At 48.7% G+C, this 17,331-nt stretch overlaps 1 long non-coding RNA gene across 1 annotated transcript in view; it reads right to left on the bottom strand.

Moving 5' to 3' along the window:
• LOC146867479 (uncharacterized) overlaps positions 1-17,331 on the bottom strand; it is a 40,920-nt gene that overhangs the window by 23,186 nt on the left and 403 nt on the right. The window lies entirely within an intron of this gene.

The raw sequence follows: 17,331 nt of genomic DNA, 5'->3' as shown, positions 1-17,331 counted from the left end.
GAATACTAACCCCTCGCCAATTCTGGCGACGGGGTTAGCATTCCACCCTTCTAGAGAGACACGACATGTACAGTACCTGAAACCCGGGTAAGATCAGACATGGCCTCAGCTCCACAAAATGGATGCTGCCACCACAGACACAAGTCTGCCCTCCTGCTGCTGGGAGTCCTTCCAGCTTGGGAGGTGTGGACAAAGGGTTTCCTGCCAGGGGAGGTGCGTGCACCACCCCAGACAGGATTTTGTGTATTGGTCAGGTAGGGCTTCAATAGAACCAGACATGCCTGAGGCTCACAAGGAGCCTTGGTGCATATGCCAGTTCAAACCGGTCCTGGGGCACACCAGCCCTGGACCTGGGGCGAGCTGGACAAAGGATTGGGGGTGTAACCACCCCCCTTCCTGGTCCCATCCTTAGGGAGGGACCTAGCAGGTAGTCCGGCCCCTAGAATCCGAATAAAGGTAGGAGCTGTGTCCTAAGACTTTAGACATCCTGGAATCAACTTAACTACAAGAAGAAGACGGGAACTTCGACGCTCTGCTGCACAGAGGACTGAAGGAAATCTCCCCTGTGGTCAGGGAGTGACCACCGTGCTAACGCAAGCACCATCCAGCGAATCAACGTCTGCTTTGCCGCCGCCTCCCGCCGGAGCCCGAGCCCAGAGACTGACAAGACCTGGACCTCCAGACCTCTCACCGCCCGATCCACAGTCCCTGAAAAAGAGGAACCCGTGGAGGCACCGAGACACGTGGAGCCAGCCATCTTGAAAAGACCACGACAAGCTGCAAGCGCAACAACCGAGGCTCCCTCCAAGTTGTGCTTTGGGATCTGAGAAGCCCAACACCCGAGCAGCATCTGCACCAAAGGTGAGCCCTCCAGCATCTCTACGATCTGCGTGGGGCCCTTCTGCATTTTGCCACTCGACGCGCCTAACCGGTTGCTGGCCCGCTGGCTAGTGGCCATCTTGGCAACGAACTTCAAGAAATACACCGCTGGTCTGGTTGCTCCAGACTGGCCCTTGTTCCCCTCCAAAGGAGCAGTCCCTCTGACCTTGCTGGTCAGAACAATCAGCTTATTTCGTTTTCCACAACAATTGCTTTTGCCAAGGCTTGTTTGCTTCGATCAAGTCGCCGACACCGCCGACAGCGAGAGCCTGCGTGGGACAGCTCGTGAACCGACTCCTGGACGTCGTCGACCTTCAGGGACCACGTGGCTGCAGAGACAAGCTACACCTTTCTTCCTGTTTGCACCCGACATCGCCTGGTACCCACCTGGTGCCACGCTGGTTACTGGCTAGTGACTGTGAACACTGTCCCCTCTGCTTACAGGTCTTCTACAACTCCGATCCACTCTTGGATCCACCACATCTCTTCCGGACCGACCGCCTGCAGCATCTTTGTCCACAGGCTCCACTGAACAGATAGAAGAAACCCGACGCACTTCGAGGCCTATGCACCCGCTTCCTGTGGGTGAGGTAAAGCTGGCACTCCGGTGCCCAAGTGTAGAGAATCATCTCTAGTGTCTGTGTTTCCAATCTTAAGTTCATAGTCCACCCGGAAGATCCTTTTTGCAGTAACTTTGTAACTTTTACGCACCCATTGAAAACCTATGGGAGCCCGCGTGTGACTATTTGCTCTGCACACGCAACCCGTGGACCTCCTGGTCACTAACTGAAGTTAGCTCCTTGTAGGCCCAGCGATTCTAGAGGCCCTAGGCCTTTTCCCTTTTCTGTTCGTGGTACTTATACCACTATTTTAGTATATGGTTCGAGCGGCCACCAGGGCCTATCCATATAAAGTGCAACTTCTGTGTATTCTAACGTATTCTTGTTTAACGATTTGTGCTCCTGTGCTCATAAAGAGTCTAGGGGATACTTTAAGAAATAAATACATATATATTTTCAATATATATCTGTGTGGTGTCCTTTCATTGGTATAAAGGGGGGTTACATTTGGTAAAACAGCCTGCTTAACACGTTTCACGAGTTTAGCCTCAAAGACTGCTTAGCCTACGCTACCACTAGGGCAGCTGGTCCGAAAAGGTTGACTTACAACCACACCATAAGGGTTGCTTGGCATGGTACAAGGTGGTCACTTTAACTAGTGAACATCATATACCAGGCCAACTTCTCACACTCGCACTGTGCTTGCCTTGTTGGGTTGTGGGGTGTGAGGTCCTTTCATAAACGAGTTTGGGAGGAAATATGTTGCTACGCAGCCTTGGGGGTTTGCCGCAGTATTTGTGAGAGTAAGTGTAATTTCTCTGCAGGAGCAAACCGCCACACACTAGCAGCCCATGGGGAAGTCCAACATCGCCACTGTGGCTAGGACATACCCGAGTCTCTATTTTCTTTTCTGGAAGGATGCCTCCCCTGTTTAATAGTAGGCAGATATAGGTAATTATTTTACGCTGTTGCTATCACAATGGACATTAACAGCAGGAAACAACATCCAGCATTGAAACCGGACAGTGGCATGTGCCCAGAGGTGGTTCTCAGGACATCTGTCTCTAGTAATAAATGCCTCAACTTTTCCGCCTCCCCTGGGCCAGGCCTTAGTGGCAATGTGGTAAATTTTACAGTCCCCCCTAGCTCGTAGAGATGCTTATCTCGTGTTCCTCAATCTATTGAAGGGTTATATTATGGAAGCTGTGCTCCTGTTATTGGAATATTTGTGTATTTATGACAAGGATGTGGCATAACGGCCAGAGCTGCCGACTATGGAGCTGGGGAACCAGGTAAGTGTCTCAGCGTCTGCTCCGCATTCTGTGATTCTGGGCAAATCACTTAATCTCATTGTGCATACCAAAAATGAATGTGGCCATGTGTCAGGTAACTAGTGCTCATGTAAAGCACACCGATACCCCCGGGTCGAGTTTGCGCTATATAAAACTGCAACAAAAAAAGGTAATGCGCCTAGATGTAATGGCTGGTCATCCCACACAACACTTTCCACATGTCTCACACCTCACTTGCACAAGGTACCCTCTACACCGCCAAGGAACCGACTTTCGTTTATCACCACGTCTTATGGTCAGTCACAATGAATGCGGGTACTACGTGGTTGGGTTTTTGTGTTTATTTATGCAGTGTCTTAACGTTGTTATTGAAACTCTGTCAAGTCCGAATGAAGCAAACAGAGAAAGGCCTGCAATCTGGAGCACAGAGTATTTATTTTCTAATTAAAGCAGGTAAACTGCATATGTTCTTAATAGGACACGCAGATCTTAGGAGAGCTCCATCAGATGACTGCTGAGCATTTGGTCCTGCTTCTGACACATGTTATGTGCCTTTGCAGCTAGGATCGTGCTAGTTCACCAGAGCCTTCTCATAACCTGGGGTCCCTGCATGTCCACAGTCCACTGGGTGTGATGCCACGGGTCCAAGCTCATCCATCATTTCACTGACCTTTCCTACTCTCCCCACTGTAGCATTATTTATGTATTCATTATATATGATGCAGCTTATATATGATGCAGCTCAGCCGACAGGCTTTAAAAAGACTAGGACAATTTATCATGTTCGATGTGCTGCTGTAAAACCTCCCCTTGTGTAATGCTTCTCAGATACAAAGTCTGAGAGCCGAGCCCGGGTGGGTAGGGGCTGGTGAAATTACCAGTTACTCACCTGTAATTCAACTGTGTTTTAGTGGAAGTAGTGGAATGAAATGACAACAGTGTAAATTATACTGTGACGAGCACAATCTCCTAACACTTTTTGTTTAATTTTATAGCACGGGTGCCAAATACATTTGAAATGCAATAGGCCTCGCATTTGAGAGAGTTGGAGCTATTGGCATTGTAAATGACAATGCCATTTATTTGTTGTAAAAACAACAGACAAATAAAAGGTATTGTCATTTACAATGGCAATAGCTCAAAATCTTGTAAATGCAAGACCTATTGCATTGCAAATGCTTGTTTTTTTTGTGTTTGCCACCTCTTATTTTTACTTTTTTTTAGCTATCCTGATTGTATTTGTGACGTATAAGTATGTAAATCTCCTTATGTAACCTACTTGGTTCTACTATAAAGCGCTCTGACACCTTTGGGTTAAGTCTGTGCTGTATAAAAATGCATTAAATAAATAAATAAATAAAAATAAATGTAGTGGACCACCTGGCCTCTATTGTCCCCTATGTGATGCTCCATGCAACCCGAAGTTAGGATCAGTCGAGGGTATAATTAAAAAGGATGGAGACAGTTGGAGGCCACTCCCATACTACCGTCAATTGTGTGTCTCTTTTTCGGTCGAGCCTACAGCCAGTGCGCATACGCTGCTCTGCGAAACTTATTGTAGAGGAGTGGGTGAATAGAAGCTCCGCCCATTCTCCGCCCATATTTGCCATTGGCTTATGTCCTTGGCTGTCCTAAATGCTGGCTTCTGATTCGCCGATAGGCTTGTTAGTCCCTCCTTAGTACCACCTCCTCTTCATTTATCACCGCCCATGGCGACTGGCCTCTTTACTTCGGCTGTTACACGGTACGTGTTATTTAGACTGTGAGCACTATTTTCTTTAATGAAGTTCTCCTACTGCAGGCATGACATGCTTTGGCGCCTTCTTTTCCACCCCCCGCCCTTCCTCCCGTTGTCCATACCTTCTTCCCCCTCCCTCCCGTTGTCCATGCCTTTTCCACCTACCGCCCTCCTTCCCGTTGCCCGTGCCTTCTTCTCCCCTCCCCCGCCCTCTTGTTGTCCATGCCTTCTCCCCCTCCCTGCCCTCCCCCCCTGTTGTCCGTGCCTTCTCCCTCTCCCCCCCACCCTCCCATTGTCCGTGGATTCTCTCCCCCCGCCCTCCCTCACGTTGTCCGTGATGCCGACCATTTCCAATGCAATAGATCTCGCGTAAATGCAAGACCGATAACATTTCAAAGGCTTGTCATTACTTGGTTAAAGGTTGTACCATGAGTTGAAAACAACAGATGTTCTGTCATATGGCACTATTCAGGTCTGAACAGCTATCATGCACGGAACAAAAGAGGCAGGGTGCAACGTAACTGGGGATATTCTGCGCACTGTACTTTTTCTGCCACTCTATCTTCTGATTGGTTAATCCCACCAATATTTAACAAAGAAAATAGATGCCATTTATCCATGCTTTGAACTCGGTAGAGCACTTAAACTTGCGAGCAGGTACGGTTCTATAAATGAGTGACAAACTTAGAAAGGGCAATTTTATGTTTTCAGAGGACCCGCGCAGCTTGAAAGGGTGTGTAGAAAAGCAGCATGTCACCAGCACTTCGGAGTGCAATCTTTCCGTGCTTCTAGAAGGGTTCAGACGATTGACGACTCAATAGTTAACGAGCCCCCAAAACAAACAGCGCCACCCGCTATCACATGGCTCTGTCCGCTGCAGCTCCTCGCCCTCCAGAGGCTACTTCTCTAATGATTTACCTGAGACCTTAAGTAAACCACATGGGATCAAATTGCCAATCCTTCAAAGGAGGTGTCTTCAGGTAGCCTGACTCTAAACTTGCCCTGATATTCACCTCTCGACCCGGCCTTATCAGCGCCTCTCTGACAGCATCAAGATTAGAATATGGTGGATTGGTTTTAATTGGGAATTTTCTTAACCTGATAGCGTGGGATGCATGTTAGTGGTTGAGTGTGTCATGCAATGCTACCTTTTAAAAATTAAGCCTGCATTACAGTAGAATCTTCTCTGCTGGTATTTACCGATGCTTTGACTATATGGTTTCATTTAGAAAGTCGCATATGTTTATGTTTTTTACTGGATTTTATTAACCATACAATAACATTGACTATGACTATAGTAGAAAAGAAGAAAATTGAATAAATAGAAAATGATTAAACTGAGAGACCGTGTTATTTCATATATTTGGCAGCCTTCCTTGTGTTTATCAGAAAAAAACAGTAAAAAGATATCATTAATAAAATTCGTTATTTTTATCCGTCCACTAAATATTTTTGCCAATCTTCTGCCATTTCTCCCAGATTTAAAATTATAAAAATCCAATACTCAAACTAAAAAGAATATTTAAAAGAAAAACATTTCTCAGGATGAGTGGCATCATTTAAACAAATTATTCGGCTAGAAGAAATGACATGAGATGCAATTTGCTCCCACAGGAAGCGAAATAACACAAATTTGGGCACTGATTTCACAATACAGAACATTTTTAAACATATAAATAAATAGTGATTGGTGACAGGAATGAACAATCATCTACTGAAACTATCAAATGCTAAAGGTTTGCTTACTTTTAGACATGGCCACTGGAATTATGCAGCAAAGGAGGACTTAATTATGTGGCAGGGTCGAGTAAATTATACAGCAAGAAAAGGCAAATTATGCAGCATGAAGCGGCATTTTTTGTAAATATTATTACTTCATTATTTTGTCATTTGGACACTTCTTAACACTGGGCATTGGTTGCACCTCACTTAATACCCAAATATAGCAATAAACAATAAAAAGATGAACAGTTAACCTTTGCAATGGTCCTTCCACTGTACTGCAACATGTGCAGCTGCATTTTTAGTACCATTTGAACGATTTGAGCTAGAATTACTTTTTTTTTTGTAAAATCTGTAGATTATGCAACAGATGATGCATTGTATGACAAATGCGGCAATTCTATAATCATGCAAAAAGCGCTGCGGACGGAAAATTGCATATTTCCAGTGGCCCTACCTTTAGAGTATCAGTACTCAGATTTCTTAAATCACAGGGTATAGTATGTGTAGCAAGCAGCTGCAAAGATTAAACCACATTGAGAATGGGACATACCAAATGTCCAAAACTCAAGGCTGCTACTGTTAAATGGTAGCGGCAGTCGTAGTCGATAACCTTTCAAGTATTGCCCGGCGGTAATCGCCTCTTATACCATTCGATGCTAAACCAATAAAGAGGCAGGCGCCGGAGACTGGAAGGCAGGAAACAAAGTTTTATTCCGTCGGAGTGGAACACATCAGATCAGACAGCGAGGTATCGTCACGAGGTGCTCTAACTGCATCTCTGAGGCCTGGCCTCTTATACACAGGTTTATGACTTTATTGCAGGTTTATCATACATGGCACATTCTTGAGATTGTCTTGATACATGAAAGAACATCCTCGGAATCCCCACTTCGAGCTCGTTCCCACACATATCTACAGTGGAAGTCCCCACCCCACCCACAGTAGGAGATGGCTATCACACAGCTGGACATTCCGCCAATTCCCGGGGGTGTGTGCGACCGGTCGGGTCTCAGGGGGTGGGGGGCCTTGATCTACTGTAATCCCTTTGATGTGGGGTGTTTCCCTTACAGTAGGGGCAATAAACTGCATCCGCAGGGCTAGGTGATGGCCTGGGATCGGTTCGGACAATGGGGCGCAGAGGAAGGGGTTATCAAAGAGATGCATGACCATGTATGGGATGTCGGTCAGGCGTGGGATGTGGTTCCATGGCAGGGTCGCGCAGAAGGAGAGGGTTTATGGCCCGTGTATAAGAGAGCGGGGGTGGCCGGCGCGCGGGGGATGCTTGCAGCGCCAGGGGGACGCGCTGGCGATCGGCAATGAGCAGGGAGAGACCAGGGTGCCTAAAATGGCTGCCGTGCGCTTTCCTGTGTGTCGCGCTGGGGAGAGACAAGATGGCGCAGATAATGTTCAGTTTGCAAGCTAAATTTCCACAGTCCTCCCTTTTAACATATCTCGCCAGCTTGTTTAGTTCGGATCTATCCCCATAATACTACGAACTTCCACCTCATACAAAGCTTTCATTCGCTCCGCTTCGAAGTTCAAAGTCTTAGGGCAGATGCAGTTTATAAAAAGCGAACATAAAGGTGGCAGACACTGAACCCCCAAGCAACATCCACATAGTATCACAATTGGTATTAGGATAAATGAAAACAGCCTCCATCCCCAACTTCTAATAGTATCCCAAAACCAACTTCCCAGGGACCATTCTTCTTGCTCCTGATGAACCTCTGCGGAAAGTCTGTGGAGGTGTTCAATTGCTTTGTAGACTGAGGGTGAGTTATCCGGTACGTAGGTACAACAGCTGGACCCAATGATGCGGCATGCTCCTCCACGATCAGCCAGAACCACATCTAGAACGAGGCGGTTCTGAAGAGCCACCAGGCGGACGGCCTGAAGCTCGGCGGTGTTGTTGGCGAGGATGCCAGCCGTAATGTTCATCGCCGTTTCGACTGCCTGGGTTAAGTGGCGGATGGCACGGCTGTTTGCCATTGGACCCCAGAGTGGAACAAGACCTTTTACTGCGTCCATGAACTGTGCTCCGGTGGAGTCGGCTTGCACAATGTCTTTGGCACGTTTCTGTCGGTGATGGTTTGCTGGAGCCACATATGTCGGAGGAAGGACAAAGGCGATGTAGCAGGTGCCTCCCCAACCTTTCGGAAGCCAGGTGTAGGCCTTAGTACCACAGACGAAGTACATATTCGGGGAGGCAACAAAGGAGGGTGGATCAACTGAGTCCAATGTTCGGGTGATGAGGCAGGAGCTGTGGCCCACCAGCTGCGCCCCCAGGCCTTCGAGGCACACAAATCCAGTGATGTTGATGACGGATAGGGCCACTGTTAGGGTGGCGGCCGTCCGTTTCCGGAGGTAAGAGAAGGTGGGTCTGGCTGGGTTGTTGAACACTTGCATTTCAACTCGTTCTTTGGCAGGGATGTCCATGTGAAAGGAAGTGTTTGATCTCAGAGGACAGAAGGGGGCAGAAGTTCTTCCAGTTTTGTTCAGCCAGAACCCATGGTAGAAGTGTGACATAGTTCTGCCGGAAGTGGCATTGTCCTTGTAGCTTTCTTGCAGGAGGATTAGCCAGGCGAGGCAGGAACCATGGACAGAAAAAGGTGAAGGGATGAAAGGGATAGAGTGTCCAGTGGCATGTGGTAGCAATCCACAGATCTAGCAATTAGTGGCATTGGCGGCAAGATTGTGTTGGTGGAGCAACTGCACAAAAGAGTTATTCCAGAACACCTTACGCCTTTCTCGGATTGGGGTGAAAGTGAGATCAGATGGTGTTCTTTCATGGTGATAGGTTGAACGGTGGTCAGCAATGTCTTATGAGCGGGTGCGCTCTCCTCCATGATCCAGAAGGTGACCATGAGGAGAAGGCAAAAGAGAAGGGTAATGAAAAGTGCAATAGTCTTTGAGCTGTGCATTCTGTCAGTCTTTGGGTTTTTGTAGTGGATCTTCGGACGTCCGGTTGCTTCCATCATCTTCACGTCAGGAATGGCTTGCAGCACCTGCTGATGGATAACAGACAACGTTTTAGTTAGGTTATACAAATAGTCAGACATGAGGACGTCCGGGACGTCGTGGATGGATGTTGGTTTCGGTGCAGTCCAAAGGTTCATGGGCCGCCCGAAGACGACCTCGTAGGGGGTTAAGTAGTGTTTGGTGGGGGTGGAACGCATTGATAGCAATGCTAGCGGGAGAGCGTCTGGCCATTTCAGTCCTGTGGTGGCAACTATTTTTGCTATCTTAAGCTTCAATGTGGCATTATGTCGCTCAACCAAGCCTGCAGATTGGGGATGGAAGACCGCATGGAACTTCTGTTTTACACCCAGCCCCTTTAAGATGAGTTGGATAACCTCGGCTACAAAGTGGGGGCCGTTGTCGCTCCACAAAATTCGACAAAGGCCGTATCGGGGGAAGAATTCCTTCAGTAGTACTTTTTCGGTAGTCATTGCGGTGTTGTCGCGGGTTGGGTAGGCTTCCACCCACTTGCTGAAGGCACACACAACGACAAGTACGTACTTCAAACCTTGGCACCTTTCTAACTGGACGTAGTCCATTTGTAGGACTTCAAAGGGGTGATTGGGAACCCCAAACCCTCCCCGGGGTACAGCAGTTCCTTTCCCGGGGTTGTGTTGGAGGCAGACCAGGCATTGTTGGACCAGACGTTTGGCTGAGTCTGAGATTTTGTCGTTGTGCCAGACTTTGGAGATGAGTTCGATCATGGGAGCAGACCCTATGTGTGCGGGGGAGTGTGCCATGGTTAGCATGGGGATCAAGTATGAGTCAGGTAGCAACCATTTGTTCGAGTCTTTAGTTCGCCAGCAACCGTCATCGTCCTTCAATCCCACCGGGGCCCATTCAGTTAATTCGTGTGGTGTACTGGCTAATTGGATGTCCCTAATCGTTTCCCTAGCATCCTTCCATTTCTCAGTTTGTGACCTGGTTACGTACATACGGGTCGTGGACCTATTTTCGGCTGTGGTTCGGGCAGTAATGTCAGCTAGTGAATTTCCCTGTCCTATAATGTCTGTCACTTTCTTGTGTGCCTGGCATTTGATCACAGCCAGCCGTGTGGGGAGGAGGACTGCATCGGTCAGGGCAGAGACTAGATCTCCATGCAGGATGGGAAGTCAGGAATCCCCTCTCCTTCCAAAGGAGCCCAAAGTGGTGAACTACCCCGAAGGCGTATTGGCTGTCTGTGTAAATGTTTGCGGTTGTCCCTGCTGCCAGGATGCATGCTCGTGTGAGAGCAATCAGTTCAGCCGCCTGTGCGGATCGCTGTGTGATGCGGGCTGTCTCAACAACTGTTCGGGCTGTGGTGACTGCATAGGCAGCGGAAGTGGTGCCATCGGGGAGCTTGATGCATGAGCCATCCACCCATAGTTCTCCGTCAGGGTCCGGGAAGGCAGTATCTCGAAGGTCAACCCTACTCTTGGTCTGTTCGTCGGTGAGAGTCACACAGTCATGTATGGGGGCGCATTGGGGTCAGTGTCAGGGAGAGGTAGTAGAGTGGCTGGATTCAGAGTGGTGCATCGTTTCAATGTGATGTGGGGTGCAAGCAGAGTCAGTTCATAGCCAGTCAGTCGTGCGCTAGTCAGGTGTTGAGTCTTGGTCTGGTTCAGGAGGGTGTCAACCGCATGGGGTACCAATACAGTGAGGGGGTTCGAGAGCACGATCCCCTCACTTTGCCGGATAGAGACAGCAGCGGCGGCTACTGCTCGAAGGCAGGCGGGCAATGCTCTGGCTACAGGGTCAAGAGTGGCAGAGAAGTAGGCACAAGGGCGTTGTTTAGGGCCTATGGACTGGGTTAGGACAGACAACGCACATCCCTCCCTTTCGTGGGTGTAGAGGGAGAAAGGTTTAGTGTAGTCTGGGGTTCCTAGGACGGGGGCTGAGCAGAGGGCGTCTCGTAATTCTTTGAAGGAGGATTGGCATTCGGGTGTCCAGGGGAGGGGGAAGGGGACATCTTTAGCCAACAGGGAAAGCAGAGGTTTTACAATAAGACTGAGGTTTGGCAACCATTGTCTACAAAAGGAGGTGAGGCCTACTAGAGACCGCACTTGCTTCTGAGTTTTGGGAACAGGGGTTTCTAGGATGGTCTGAATTCGGTCAGGGGTAAGTTTCCTCCCATCCTTGGATAGGAGGTGGCCTAGGTATGTCACTTGGGGTTGGCAGAACTGTAACTTCTTCCTGGAGACCTTGTGACCGTTCTCCGCGAGGAAGTGGAGGAGGTGAAGGGTGGCCGTGACAAGTGGGGTGGTGTCGGCCGCCAAAAGGATGTCATCGACGTACTGTATTAACACCACTCCATCTGGCAATTGGACTGCATCTAGTTGTCTCTTGAGGGCTTGGCTATAAATGCTGGGACTCTCAGTGTAGCCTTGGGGTGCCCTACAGAATCTGTACGACCGGGCTTTCAAAGTGAAGCCGAACAGGTAGCGGCTGTCTGGGTGGATGGGGATGGAGAAGAATGCGTTCTTGAGATCAATAACAGTAAAGGTGGTGGCAGTGGACGGAATTAGGGTGAGGATGGTGGTGATGTCTGAGACCACGGGGTACTGAGGTATGACTACTTTGTTGACTTCTCGTAAGTCAACAATGAAGCGGTATGCTTTCTCATCTCCCTCGCCTTGCTTCTTACAATGGGTAGGATAGGGCTGTTGCAAACATTACTGACTACTTCTTCTACTACTCCTGCATTGACTAGGGACTGGATGATTTCCACCAATGCCTTCTCACCTTCGGGCGATATTCGATACTGTGGAAGCTTTGGTAGCACTGCGTCCGATCGGACGGTTATGTGTACTGGGTCGATCACCATGCGCCCTACATCTGAGTCGGTTTTAGCCCATAGATGTGAGGGTAACGTGTCGAGTAGGGACAGGTCAGCATCAGTTATAGAGAGCATACGTCGTGTGTGACAAGGTCTGAACAGATCTGGGTTATCGTGCAGGATGACTCGAACTCCGTCTGGGGAGCATCTGATGGTAGCTCGGAAATGTTTAAGCAAATCAAGTCCCATGATAGCATCGGGGGTGTTGGAGGAGAGCAGAAAGGTCGTGTCAGTGGCGTTATCTTCTAAGTCAAAGGAGATTGGTGCTGATAAGGGGTTAGTGGAGGGCGTTCCATCGAAGCCTATTGAGGTTACGTGTGAGCCAGACAAGGGTGCCCTAGGAATCAGTCGTTTAGATAACGCACTACGTGTCGCCCCAGTATCTACCAGGAATGGAGACTTTGTGCCCAAGACCTTAGCAGTGACGTAAGGACCTTGCTGGTCAACACGGAGTTCGACTGGATCCCTCCCTTGCCCCTGGCGGTCCTATGCGAAGTCATGGGTGCTTTCGTAGTCGGACTGCTGACACTGGTTTTGTCGGGGGCGATCAAAGGTGTTTGGTCTGCCTGGCCTGTCGTTGATGGCGTCGTTCGTGTACCCTCGTCCCTGTCCTCTATTTCTGGGGTCATATGCTGTGTCTCTGGGGTCCCTATTTTTGTTCAATTCCAGAAGGACCGGGCACTGGGATTTCCAGTGTCCGAACCCTCTACAGAACGCACATTGGTTCCCATCTAAGTCTCTCCGTCCGTTGTAGGGTGCAGGTGTATGGTCTCTAGGGGGTAGCTTTCTAGGGGCGGTTGGTTGGTAATTCCCTTTTGGGGGTTCCCTTCCTATGGTCACCCCTTGCAACTGTGCTATCATTACCCTCTCCTTCAGTTCCTTTTTCTTCCTCTCTGACGCCCTATCGTTCTCATTCTTTTGGTTTTCGTAGTATTGGGCCATCTGGAGGATTGCTGCGGGTTTGGAGGCTGCCCAACTACTCTCGCTGGTCTGTAGCTTCTGGGAGACTTCTTGTGACAGACCCTTCACATAATTCTGGACAAAGAGGTGATGTCCGGTTGCGGTGGTCATGTCCTGGCCACTATAATCGGAAAACACAGTCTCGAATCGAGAGAAGTATTCATACACATCCTCCTGGGGTTTCTGGCGACAAGCCGTCACTATCGACCAGTCTACCTTTCTTTCTGGGATTAGAGTCTTCAACTTCTGTACAATCTTGTCTGGGAGCTCCAATATGGCTTTCGGGGGTTTCTGTCCCGGTTCTCGCTGTTTATCTATGGTATCGAGTTGTACCCAGGTATATCCGAACGGCTCAGCGTGGTCAACTTTCCGGATTTGCTTCCACACATCAGCCGGCAGACATAACCCGAAGAACAAGTCGATATCTGCTAAAGTCATTATTGTTGAACCTAAGGCTGTACCTAGTTCGGTGTAGAAGGCAGTCGGGTTCTTTCTTAAGTCGGGTAGAGTTTTTCTAAAGGTCAAAATGTCTTGTCGGTCCCATGGCTGGTAGACCCAATTATATACAACCCTTCCCTTCGCATCTTGGTGGTTGATGTCGTCATGTGTTCCCTGACCTCGTGGGGGGACCCAGTAGGGGGCGGCCTCTTTGATGGGCATCATGGTATCAGTCCTTCCTGCCTGGGGCTTAGTCGCTATGGGGGTTTCTGCTTTGGTTGTCTGTCTGTGCTCTTTAAGGTGTCGATAGACCTCGAGTGTACAAGTGAAGAGGTTCGTCACATCGCCCTCTCCTTCTTCCCCAATGTCTACCTTCCTATATAGGGCCGCTAAGCCTTCGGGACCTTTATCGTGGTACCTATCCTCATATGTATTCAGGGCGTGATAACAAAGGCGTAAGACAAAGTGTCGTCTGCGGTTGTCGGCATACGAGTTATACACGTCTGTTATATACTCCTCACTTTCCTTTCGCTCCACCAGTGTCCCTACTATCTTGTCGATTCCTGCTCGTTCATCCTTTGTTAGTCGATTCATTCTGGTGGAATCTTTCTTTCTCATCTCAGGGTCATCCAACATTATTGCCAACGTTGTGTTCAGTACAAGAGGCTCGGCCGGCACGGAGGCCGTGAGGACCGAGGCCCCTGTACTGCTTTCGCTTGTGTTTGGGGGTTGTGGGTGTTGCACTACCGATTGGGAGGGTGCGTATGGAGGGGGCATATAAATGATCGGGGGACCTAATAGTAATTCGTCATTCGTTCGTTGCTTAGAAGACAACTCAGGGTAGAGCATAGAGGGGGTCCTAACAGGGTACTGGCCTGATGTTTCGGGCTCCTGTCTTAGTTTAGTTTCCCTTCTCTCCTTTATTTCTTCTTCTAACTTTCTAGCGGCAAGGTGAGCTGCCTTTCGTAATTCCTTTTCTGCTTTTACTTCTTCCCTCTTTTTCCGTTGTGTTGCTTCTTTGCGCCACATGCCGATACTGTCAAGCATAGTAGGCGTCGTTTTATTGCTACGCAGAGCTATTTCTAGCATTTCTATCTTATGGTCGTCGAAGGATCCCATCAGTGGCCACTGACTCTCGGGGTCCTTCCTTGTATATTTATGCCATAGCTTGCTATAAGCTACGGCGACTAGTCCATATTTAGTGAACATGTCCTTATTAGGGGTGCCTTCCAGTGGAGCCGGATGGTCCACCTCTAATAAGCGGTCCGGGCAGAACCAACTACCAATCAGTGGGGAGAAGATAGGCATGACGGGTTACAACGGGGACAAAAGTCAGCACTACCTATCTTTTCACTGCTTGCAAAGACTAGACAGAATATCTCTATTCCTTGTTATTTGTAAGCAGAGAATACCTCCAAAGAACCAATATCGACCAACTAGTGTTCGGACAATCAATCAATCAATGAGGAGATAAAGATAGGCACGACGGGTTACAATGGGGACAAAAGTCTGCGTTACCTACCCTTCACTATTTGCAAAGACTAGACAGAATATTTCTATTCTACGTTATTTGCAAACAGAGAATATCTCAAAGAGCACTATCCTTCAAAACAATCAATGTTCGGACAATCAATCAGTGGGGAGATAAAGATAGGCACGACGGATTACAATGGGGACAAAAGTCTGCGTTACCTACCCTTCACTATCTGCAAAGGGAGAGAGAGAGAGTTTCTACTCCTCCCCATTTGTAGACAGCGAATATCTCAAAGAGAACAATCAATAAGTAATACTAGTATTTTCCAATCAATCAATCAATCGTTTCGCAATTTGTCGTGTTTCACGACCTTACCCGGACCGCGTGGACAGTTTCTCGTCTTCCGCCTCCAGCGCCCGATCGTCCTCTACTCTCCGTATTTGCCGCGGCACTCCTGATGGTTCCCAGTCAGGACCGTAGATCACTCGAGAGAGGTCTGCTCGGAACCAGTGAAGTTCGGATGATCGGCTGCCAGACGAGGGTCTATCGGGCAGGAGCTCTCCCGATCGTTGCAGTCGTTCACTCTGTCGTCGGGACCTCTCCAACTGGATCCACGTGTCGCTGATGGGCCCCACGCTTGGGACGCCAATTGTTAAATGGTAGCGGCAGTCGTAGTCGATAACCTTTCAAGTATTGCCCGGCGGTAATCGCCTCTTATACCATTCGATGCTAAACCAATAAAGAGGCAGGCGCCGGAGACTGGAAGGCAGGAAACAAAGTTTTATTCCGTCGGAGTGGAACACATCAGATCAGACAGCGAGGTATCGTCACGAGGTGCTCTAACTGCATCTCTGAGGCCTGGCCTCTTATACACAGGTTTATGACTTTATTGCAGGTTTATCATACATGGCACATTCTTGAGATTGTCTTGATACATGAAAGAACATCCTCGGAATCCCCACTTCGAGCTCGTTCCCACACATATCTACAGTGGAAGTCCCCACCCCACCCACAGTAGGAGATGGCTATCACACAGCTGGACATTCCGCCAATTCCCGGGGGTGTATGCGACCGGTCGGGTCTCAGGGGGTGGGGGGCCTTGATCTACTGTAATCCCTTTGATGTGGGGTGTTTCCCTTACAGTAGGGGCAATAAACTGCATCCGCAGGGCTAGGTGATGGCCTGGATCGGTTCGGACAATGGGGCGCAGAGGAAGGGGGTTATCAAAGAGATGCATGACCATGTATGGGATGTCGGTCAGGCGTGGGATGTGGTTCCATGGCAGGGTCGCGCAGAAGGAGAGGGTTTATGGCCCGTGTATGAGAGAGCGGGGGTGGCCGGCGCGCGGGGGATGCTTGCAGCGCCAGGGGGACGCGCTGGCGATCGGCAATGAGCAGGGAGAGACCAGGGTGCCTAAAATGGCTGCCGTGCGCTTTCCTGTGTGTCGCGCTGGGGAGAGACAAGATGGCGCAGATAATGTTCAGTTTGCAAGCTAAATTTCCACACTACCCCTCTGAGGTGTAATCTTGCATCATCTATAGCACATTCTCTGGAGTCTACACAGGAGTGCCAGAAAGTAACCGCGTAGGAATGGGCACTATATTATCAGTGATAGTAAATCGGTTGTCCGGTGCACCGTGGACTGATAGAGGAGTAACCATTTTATGATTAGTTATGATATATGCATTAGGACTCCACCCAGGCGTGACATGGAACAACCCATAGAAATCTGCATTGTACAGCAGTCATGACATTTGGACTGATTAATCCACCCAGGAGTGGCAGGAGAGACACCAATAAGAGTGGGCGGTATGCCACCAGCCAAAGTATATGTCCATGAGCAACAAGGAGCAACCCATAGGAATATGCGTTATACAACCCACCCTTGTTATATGCTCTGTGGGGTCTACAGATGAGTTGCGGAGAGTAAACCATATAAAATTGGCATTGTATAACCAGCCATGCTATATGAGCTTGGAAGTTCAACTAAGAGCGGCAGAGGAGAAACCTATGGGACTGCGCAATATGCAATCAGGCATAGTATCAATAGCAGCTGGTGAACCTGAAAAGTGATTGGGATTAATGCAGTCTTTGAATTTGATTTAATATGCAAGAGAAGTGAGCTAGTGTAACCTTCTTTATGAAAGGTTGCGGGGCTCGGGGTGTCCCACCAAGAATATTTTGGGAAAAAAACAGTTGCAAATGGTATATTGTAGAACATAATTTTCAGACAAATTTGGTAAAAATCTAGTGATTGCTGGAAGGGCATTTCTGGAAGGGCACTACTTAAATATTCAAATAAGCTTGTGGTGTGCCAGACAAGCCTTACCTGCACTGAGTATGTTGGGAATCATTCCCGAAGACAACTTTATAATAAGCATTTGCAATACGATAGGTCTCGCATTTGCCAGAGTTCAAGCTATTGGCATGTA

This window comes from Triturus cristatus, chromosome 1_2, assembly GCF_964204655.1.
Source record: "Triturus cristatus chromosome 1_2, aTriCri1.1, whole genome shotgun sequence".
In the NCBI taxonomy this organism is placed as follows: domain Eukaryota; kingdom Metazoa; phylum Chordata; class Amphibia; order Caudata; family Salamandridae; genus Triturus; species Triturus cristatus.
Note: the sequence above shows the minus strand (reverse complement) of the source record. Positions and strands in the feature narration are given on the sequence as shown.